Source organism: Leucopleurus acutus (genome assembly GCF_964270905.1).
Source record: "Leucopleurus acutus genome assembly, chromosome: 3".
NCBI lineage: Eukaryota > Metazoa > Chordata > Mammalia > Artiodactyla > Delphinidae > Leucopleurus > Leucopleurus acutus.
The window spans coordinates 157,095,185-157,105,716 of NC_139145.1; the positions used below are offsets into that span (position 1 = coordinate 157,095,185).

Here is a 10,532-nt window from a genome sequence, read left to right on the forward strand (position 1 = left end):
TTCCATTTTTTATATCTAATATTTGCCCCAAAAGAACATGATTTATCACATTATTTTAAGAGTTTAATAAGAGTTTAAGAGTTTAATTTTAAGAGTTTAATAGCAATATAATATCTGCTCTTCATATAGTAGAAATATATTAGTTCAAAATATATAGATTTTATGTAATTATAAATCATAGTTAAGTTTTGTTTTATATGAAAAATTATGAAATAGCATAGAATAAAGCATTCTTATGCTTTTTTATTTTTATGGCATCTTACTAAAGAATATAGGCTATATGCAATGACATTTCTTTAAAATAATAGATTTTGTAACCTGTCTGTCTATAGTTCTACCACACTCAAGAATATAATTGCAGAAAATAAATTTGCATACTAGAACCACTTGCGGCAGTCTCTTAATCTGTGTGGCTGGTGCCTTACAATTTAGTCATAGTCAGAAATAACTTTCTTCAACCTTCTTACCCCGGAAAGCATTCCACTGACATCCTTTTGTTCTGTTGAAACAGGATTGGCAATGTATGCATTATTTGAAACAGCTGAAACCTGCCCTCATAGAAGAAGTTGTAGATGCCCTTTGAATATTTGGCCCTAGATGTCCATCACGGTAGGCAATTAATTTGGTACATTATTACTATATTCAATTCTTGGTCTTTCTGCCAATACTGCCAGACAAATATTCTAATTAATGCCAGTCAAAATGGTGATTTTGTGGTATGAACATTTTGAGGACTAAAACACATTTAAATACAAATTTATACTACATCAGTTTCAAAAATATCTAGCAGATGGCAATTTGAATTGAATATCCATTTGACCTGGACTTGGGCCTCATGCCCAAGATTCAAAATTTTTCAAAATTTATGAGCAATATAGACAAATTTTGTCCTTTTTAAGATTTTTTTATCACGCCATATAATTCCAGGTTATATTAATGTTATGTTGAAGGAATTTGGTTTGAAAACTTATCTTTCCTTTTATAAATGATATTAGATTGTTTATTGAAACTTTGTTTCTATGTAAGGATCATTGAAACTAACTAATAGGCACTTGAAATATTGATGCTACATCCAGTGAAATTTAACAGAAGAGTATATCTGAACTTATATGAGTTTATATACCTGGAAGCATAGAGTACTGACTATTTTTTTAGTACCAGTTGTTTATTTCAGTTATCTTCTCATCTCTATAAGGTTCACAATAATAGTCTGTAGGTCTCCAATATTATATGACTGCTTCTAATTTCACAGAGGGAAATTAGCCCATGATTTAGCTTCATGGGCTAAATCAATTTGTAATGTATAGCCTTCTGGTAAGGGCTATGAATTTTGATGCTAATTGCTAGATATAATTTCAGGGTACTTTTTATCAAGGATCATCTTAGGCAGAGAGACTAAAGTCCAAACTGAAACCACATTTGTAGAGTTTTAGTAGAAACAGTGTCATAGGCAAAAGAAAATGTTATCCAAATGAGAAAATAATTGTAAAGCTGGTGTTTTGAGAAGAAGAGAGAGAGACAGAGAGAGAGGATTTTAAACAAATTTAAAAGGTACTTAAAGAGATGGCCCAGGGTGAAGGGAACCTATGTTCTAATCCTACTTCTTTGACCTGTGAACTTGGGGCCTGTAGTAGACAGAATAATGGCCTCCCTCAAGAGGTTCAGATGCTAATCCCAGAGAAAGACTTGATAGACCATTGCTGGCTTTGAAGTGGAAAGGGGTCTGTACTTCCAGTTTCTGGCCTGACATGTAAAGAGCGTGGAAGTTCTCACTCCCTCCTCAAAATAAAGAAAAAGCTGAAGAAACTGAATATCAACTTTTCTTAGATCTATAAGAAAAGTAAGGTCAAGGATAAATCACTGCCCTGAAAGCTGGAGAGATGGATACCAAAAATCACAGCTTTCCAACACCACAGTCAAGAGCAAAAACCCAAGTTGGAGCCAGAACCTATGGGAACACTTCAAATGTTATTGACAAATTGCCAAAGGTGCAATGTAAACTAGCTTGAAATCAAAACACCAGGGGCCAAGTTTGGGGGAACACAGCTCACATTTATGAGTTTTACCTCCAGGATCCTTACCAGCTTCTCACATTGAAGATCAGAGAAAGATCCCCTTAGGCTTCTTGTAGTTGGGAGAGGAAAAGTAACCATTTTGAAATACTCCCGAACATTCTGTTCCCTTTATAAAGAACTACACTCAAAAGAAATGGGCTTCCCGGGGGGGCGCAGTGGTTGGGAGTCCGCCTGCCAATGCAGGGTACGCGGGTTCATGCCCCGGTCTGGGAGGATCCCACATGCCGCGGAGCGGCTGGGCCCGTGAGCCATGGCCGCTGAGCCTGCGCGTCCGGAGCCTACGCTCTGCAACGGGAGAGGCCACAGCAGTGAGAGGCCCGCGTACCGCAAAAAAAAAAGAAAAAAAAAAGGAACTATTTTACCAGAGCTTACCAACTTTGGGAAAGGGAAGTTACACCCTTGCTAGCTTCTCACCTACAGAGGGAAAAAAAGTGCTGAGAAGCACTGTTGAAGTCACAGCCTCAGAGCTCATGCTCACTAAAAAACTGAGACCTAATCATAGGATTACAGGATGCTCCCCCAACCCCACACCTTACCCCACAGAGACCAGGCTCCTGTATAATAAGGGACTACAGCTAAAAGGACTGCAAAGCTCAGACCCTTTTTAAGAAGACAAGCAGGAGACAAAATGAAAGACACTAGAGTAAACATTAGCCTCTAATGCATACAGCTATAGCAAACATTAACACAGTTTAACCTCTTGCCACATAAACTTAAAACCTCCCACTAAAGGCCTGTTTACTTCAGTACCTTTTTACCCAATACATCATGTGTGCTTTCAACAAGATATTATAAGCCATGCTAAAAGCAAACAACTAAACAAACGAATGAAAAACCAAAAACAACAAATAGAAAAAATCAGTTCAATAGACAAAGTGAGCATCAGAACCCAGACTGAGGTATAGCAGAGATTTTAGAATTATCAGACTGGGGATTTAAAATAGTTATGTTTAGTATGCTGAACTAACAGAAAAGTGGAAAACATGGAAGAATTGATGGGTAACGTAAGAAGAGAAATGAAAACCCTAAGAAAAAAGTTTTAAATGCTGGAAGTCAGAAACTTTATAACAGAAATGAAGGGTGCCCTTTGGACTCATCAATAGATTGGAAATTACTGAGGAAAGAGTCAGTGAGCTAAAAGACATGTCAAAAGAAACTTCGCAAACTGAAAAGCAAGAGAAAAATGAAAAAAATCAAAAAGTACATCCAAGAAGTATGATACAATTATAAACAATGTAATACATGTAATCCAGAAGAAGAGAGAAAGGGACGGAAAAATATTTGAGACGCCGAGGCGTCTGAGGAAGGGAGGGTGGCGGCAGCGGTGCTGGTGACTGAGCGGAGCCCAGTGACAGGATGTTGGTGTTGGTATTAGGAGACCTGCACATCCCACACTGGAGCAACAGTTTGCCAGCTAAATTCAAAAAACTGCTGGTGCCAGGAATGATTCAGCACTCTCTGCACTGGAAACCTTTGTACCGAAGAGAGTTATGACTATCTCCAGACTCTGGTTGGCGATGTTCATATTGTGAGAGGAGACTTCAATGAGAATCTGAATTATCAAGAACAGAAAGTCGTTAACTGTTGGGCAGTTCAAAATTGGTTTGATCCATGGACATCAAGTTATTCCATGGGGAGATATGGCCAGCTTAGCCCTGTTGCAGTGGCAGTTTGATGTGGATATTCTTATTTCAGGACACACACAAATATTTGAAGCATTTGAGCATGAAAATAAAGTCTACATTAATCCAGGTTCTGCCACAGGAGCATATAATGCCTTGGAAACAAACATTATTCCTTCATTTGTGTTGATGGATATCCAGGCTTCTACAGTTGTCACTTGTGTGTATCAGCTAATTAGAGACGTCCTGAAAGTAGAACGAATCGAATACAAAAAATCATAAAGTGAGGCGTGTCCTGATGATTTTTCTGTTGGGTTTTTTTTTTGTTTTTCATTTCCCTGTTCAACTCAAGTAATTAATCGTTTAAGAGCCACAAAATTGTATCACTTTTATAATATTTTGCAGTAAAACATAATCTCGTCTTCTGTTAATACAATGTTCTAAGCTTCTTGTAAACTATAAGATTGTATTTAGTTTAAGTATATGATTTCTATGAAAAAATGTCCACCACACAGTAAATGGTCACATGTTAAGAAAAATTTATCCTTGTAAATATCTTCATAGTTGATATTTGGAACTTTATTACCAAAGTAGTGCATGAGGGGAAAGAAACTAGATTTTCTTGTAGACATTCTTCTCTTCTCCAGTAATAAACAGTTACCTTTCATTTAAAAAAAAAATTGAGCTGAGGAATTTCCAAAATTAATGACAGACCAGAAACCACAGATTAGGGAAGCTCAGAGAAAACTGAGCAGAATAAATAACAACAAATCTATACCAAGGCGTGTCATATTCAAACTGCAAATAAAACAAAGACAGGAGAAAATCTTGAAATAAGCCAGAGGGGGAAAACACACATCCTACCTACAAATGAGCAAGGATAAAAATTACATTAGACTTGTGTTCAGACACCATGCAAGTAAGATATTTAAAACATTGCAAGGAAAAAACCCACCAATCTAAATTTCTGGATTCAGTGAAATTATCCTAAGTGAAGAAGAAATAAAGACTTTTTCTGACAAAAATTGAGAGAAAATGTTGCCAGTAGACCCACTTTGCAAGAAAATGTTTAAAAAAGTTCTTAGGAGTGAAAGAAAAATACTACAGTTCAGAAACTTGGATCTATATAAAAAAGGAAAAGTGGTAAAGAACAAATTCATAAAGATAAAGTCTTTTAGTTTTCTTATTGTTAATTGAGCTAACATAAAAATTTGTTCAAATAGTTATAGCAACAATGCATTTGGAAATTATAGTTTATAGATGAGTAAAATGAATGACAGCAATGTTATCAGAAACTGGAAGAAGAAATTGGGTATGCTCTGTTACAAGGTACATGCACCACCTGTGAGGTGGTACTGTGTTATTTAAAAGTGGACTTAGGGCTTCCCTGGTGGCACAATGGTTGAGAGTCCGCCTGCCGATGCAGGGGATATGGGTTTGTGCCCCGGTCCGGGAGGATCCCACATGCCGCGGAGTGGCTGGGCCCGTAAGCCATGGCCGCTGAGCCTCCGTGTCCGGAGCCTGTGCTCCGCAACGGGAGAGGCCACAACAGTGAGAGGCCCGCGTACTGCAAAAAAAAAAAAAAAAAGTGGACTTAAAGTTGTTATAAATGTATGTTGCAGACTCCAAGGAAACCAGCAAATGAAAAATAAAAAATGACAAAAAGAGTATTAGTCTACAACCTCTAGAGGCTTAAAAAGTCAAAGAAACATATTCTTCTATAAGACCGAAAAAAGAACTGTCAAGATCTTGATTTTAACCCATTAGGACCCATGTTGAACTTCTGACCTAAAGAATAATAAATAAATAAATTTGCGTTGTTTAAATCTACTAAAATTGAGGTAATTTGTTGTAGTAGTAATAGGAATCTCATACATGACCTTTGGCAAAATACTTAGCATCTTTCATACAATTTTCCTTTGTTGCAAAATGAGTGGTGAGATTCTTATGCAAATTCCTATATTTGCAGTATTGTTAGAAAGAGTTCTAAGTTTAAAAATTCTTTCTTTCTTGTTTCCTTCTTTCTCTCTTTTACTTTCCTATTCTCCTTCATGCATTTCCTTCCAAGACTTATTTAGCATTCTAAGTAAGATACTGTTCTCGAGAGCTAAAAACAAATATATCAGATAAAATTACAATATAATAAAAGTCAGAAAAAGTTATTATAGATAAAATTATAATTACATTAGAAAACTACAGTCAAAAAATAAGGTGGGAACAAATAAGACACAAATCTAAGTCAACACTCCAAAATTCCATCATACTCCAAAAACAGCATTTTTATTAAAAAAAACCCTTAGCATAATATTGGGGTTATAATACTATGAAAGACTGGAAGGACTAGACTATCTTTCCAATTTGCTCTTAGCTTTTCTTGAACAAAATTGAGAACACAGATTTCTTTATTTTGCAACTATAATGGCAGAGGGGAAAAATTAGCAGAGGAAGAGACTTCATAATTATTAGACAAGTCAGAAGATGCATGTAAAGAGACGACAACAATGTACAAATGCTATCCAATAGTACTCTCTGCAAAGATGGAAGTATTTTATGTTTGTGCTGTTGAATATGGTATCTGCCAGTCACATGTGGCTATAGAGCCTTTGAAAAGTGGTTTCTATGACTGAGGAACTAAATTCTTAATTTTAACTACGTTATTTAAAATTTAAATCCCTATACATGATGAGTGGCAACTGCGGTAAACAGTTGAACTCAAAAATATTAATGATGATTAACTAGATCATGAAACTAAAATCTCAAACTATGACTCTTCATATGCTTATACCCCAGATGAATTTTCTCAAAATGAAATATTAAGTTGTATATTTCCAAGGAAAAAATCAAGTATGGTGTTCTTATCCAGTTAGTCATTCACCAGGAAAACTTTATCAGACATTATACTGTGAAAGGATCTGGAACATTCAGTGTTGCTAAAGGGACACCAGATAGTACTCTTTCATCTCTTGTGACATTTGAATGCCAGGATTTACTTGTTACAAAGAAGTCTGTCCTATCTCCTTATGAAAAATTGTAATGATTTTCATTACCCTTTATGCTTACTTATAAAAATGTATTTATAATATGACTTAGACGTAAAAAAATACGAGTCCATTGGATCAGGATAGAAAATGGTAACAGCTATTTTTCTTGGTATACTATGGATTAACACTCTCTTTCTTCATGATACGGTAGCCATTTACACTTTTATTCTAGTTTATAATTTCATATAAGCTTTAACCACTAGAATATAACATGATATATCTCCTCTATAATAAATTTTTCAAATTCATGATAGCATTTTCATTAAATACGCTTTCTCATGTATGATAAGTTTCTCTCATTACAACATGGAAAGAATATTACTTAGGACACTGGCTATAAATACCTAATTAGAAATAATAATATAAATTTATGCTAAAATAAAAAGAGATTTCCCACAATTCTTTTAATTTATGATTGTCGATCAAACAAGTAAGAACAATTTCAAATGACCAATAAAAAGCCCAACTAAGTGATGGAAAAATGGAATCCATTATTGGGACTCTATGCTACATTTTTAGAGGCCTGATGCAATAGTGACAAAGGACAAGATGTTTAACCCAGAAGTTCTCAAACTTTTAGACCTTAAAGTTTATTCCACAGAAAAAATGAAATTAGTATTTAATGAACTAAATTTTAGGAAGTGTGGTTCTGGTTTCTCTATGTTTGCAGCAACCTGTATTTAAAGCGGCACTCAGAATATGTCTGCACCATGCCAAAACAACTAATCCAGTCAAACTGAGGTGACAGATTAATATGATTTTCACAGTTACCAATTTATTAATTTATATATTTATTCCTTGCACCTAGTATGTATAAGTAATAAGTAGTGGCACACAAAGTTGGAAGAGAGTGATTTTGACACACTTTGAGCACTGAATATTATTTTCCTTTTTTAAAATTAACTTGGCATAACATAATTATGCAATATAACATAATTATGAGATAAATTAAATTATTTTTTATTTATCCCTGGGTCTCTCTTGAAATGCTTCAGTGTTATATGCCTAGAATTCCTCACAAATGCTGATGTCATATGCATATTTATAATATATGGAAAGAATCATTTTCCTCCTTTTAAAACATGATGTAGGAAAGTGAAGCAACTTCTGTCAGTCTATTTTTCTGTGAACTTTATAGGTAAGGATCACTAAGCTCCATGGATGGAATATTTGGGCTAACAGTAATGGCACGAAAGTTGGTGTATAGGTAATCAAAGGACAAATTCCTTGTGACACTCAGTCATCACTGTATATGTTACTCAATTTATGAATTCTGCAGATTTTTTTTGAAGAGGATATTAAAGTGGAGAAAAAATATAAATAAATAAATAAAAATGGAGGTGAACTTTCTTCAATTAAATTAGAAGTTACATCTCCATGATGTTCATAATCTTCAAAATGCATTAATATATCAGATCGAAAAGGGTCAGGGATGTAAAAGCACAGCTCCCAGTATCCAAGTTCCAGAGCACAGAGCAGCAGAAGGAGTTGAGGTGCAAGAGAGAAAAGGAGAAAGCATAGAGATGCTATCTTTATTGTCTACAATCCCAAATGTATTGTACTATATACATATATATTCCCTTGGCATTGATCTCCAGGACAGGACAAAAAAGGGAAGAGAAGAAAGAAATAGCATGCATCCCAGCAGCTGTACACAGAGGCAGCTCAGGAGAGACAAATATACACTAAATCACCATAAAAAATGTGAAATAATAGGGTATTACTGCAAGCTAGTCTGACCTCCTGCTCACCCTACAGGGACAGAAGAGGAACGCTGAGAAGGGATGTGCACCCAAGGGAGGGACCTCACACATTTACAGAGAAATTCATTCACAGTCACTGTATTATCATTTAATCAATTTTCACAGTTATTGAGAGAACAAATATATATTATTATATTCTTTCATTGCACTCTGAGAATTTTAAATTATATTTTCATTATTTCTTGATTGAGAGTCAAAGTTTTCATATTTCCCAATGTGTACACACATATATATATATATATAAATTCATTTTATAAATTGGAAGTCTTAAAACAGTTTTTAAATACTATCATAACTACTTATTCCATATATATATGTACATACACATTTATATTCTAAATCTATCAATTTTGTATTAAATATAATCTATATACATAATAGTTTCTTTCCCTTTCTCTCTTTCTATATATAAAATCTTGATCTGTCAACTGTGGATGGTTATAGAAGATAAATAAATTTAGAGCAATAAATAAATAAATGTTGGAAGTTAAGTGATGAACAATGGCAAAGTAGGCAGATTCAAAGAAAGTATGCTACTTTTGAAATGAATGCCTGATAATGTTATCAGAGGTTGAAAGCATTAAATAATGTAAAGAAATTACATTATAATGCTGAAAAGAAAATGATCTGCAATTCTCCATTATACTATCACTAATATTTTGTCAAACCACGTAAAACAAAATCTCACAAAATATAATAATGTACTGAAATAAACACAGTATAGCAGTAAAAAATGTTCATATCTTAACCCTCGAAAGATGTAGTATATAAAAGAAAAGATGTATAGGATTATGACACAGCTCAATGCACACACACACGTACACACAAGCACTTACATACATATGGACACATTCATGCTCTCACACATACACACACACACAATAATCATGAATTATTTTCACATAGAAAATCTCACTATATCCCCAAATAGGAATAGTACAAACCAAATTCCTTGATCATTAAGCAATAAAATAAGGAATATTAAAAAAAAACTCATATTCTAAGATAAAAAGAAGAAATAATGAAAGAATCAACAAAAGAAAGAAAAGCGAACCAAAGAATTAACAAATCAATGGAAAAGGAAGGAAAGAAAGGGAGAGAGAAGAAGGAAGGAAGGAAGGGAAATTGAACATTATTGCTGACAGAATTACAAAAAAACAGAATAACAAAAAATAAATAAAAAGCATTAATTAATAAAGAAAATTTTGCAATTAAATGACTAGAAAACAATAATAAAAAACGATCATATTTTTCTGATAAATAGGAACACTGATGAATAGATAAGAGTTGATTTTTTGAAAAAAATATCAGAAGCTAATACATTCAGAAAAAAATTAAAAACACAAATATACAAAATTATAAATGAAAAAACACCCAAAAGCATAGAGAAAATTTTAATAGTTATAAATCATTTTACTGAATCACATGCAAATAAATTTGAAATGATGATCTTACAACTGTGTCAAATTTTTTTAAATAAACTTAAAAACAGATAAATAAATAACTAAACCTAAGCCAAATTATTATGTGGTAGAAAAAATAAAGATAAGTCGTCAAAGAATTTTCACTGCAGAAACACCAAAACAATAATTTTGAGGATATTTAAACAATGGGTACATGCTTCCTACACAAGTGAAAACGATTCCACACCTCTGGTGATGACTCTCTTACTAATTTACACATAAGCCAGTCTATGAACTACAGCTACCAAGTCAACACTGAGATATTCAGAATTTCTCCCCGACTTCTTGTGATCATGTCACAGATCATAAAATATAGAAAGCCAAATGATTATTTTTTCAGGATGACAAAAACTAAAAGGTATCTATTGTTATTCTGATATCACAGAAAGTAAAGTAACTTAAGGCTCTTATTCTGCCCAGGTCTCATAGTTGAAAATAGGCAGAGTCAGAATCAAACCCTGGTCTATTCAACTCCAAAGACTTTGTTCCTTTCATTGTTTGTGCACTTTAAAGAAAATGAGTTTATTATTTGAAGCAAATTATAGAAAAAGTTTCTTTACATGACTCC

The 10,532-nt window shown here is 33.8% G+C and overlaps 1 pseudogene across 1 annotated transcript; it reads left to right on the plus strand.

Annotated features, from left to right (window-relative positions):
• Nucleotides 1-3,431: 3,431 nt before the first annotated feature.
• On the plus strand, nt 3,432-3,979 carry LOC309958780 (vacuolar protein sorting-associated protein 29-like; annotated as a pseudogene). The gene has a single exon. The product of its transcript is annotated as a vacuolar protein sorting-associated protein 29-like (transcript).
• Nucleotides 3,980-10,532: the final 6,553 nt, after the last annotated feature.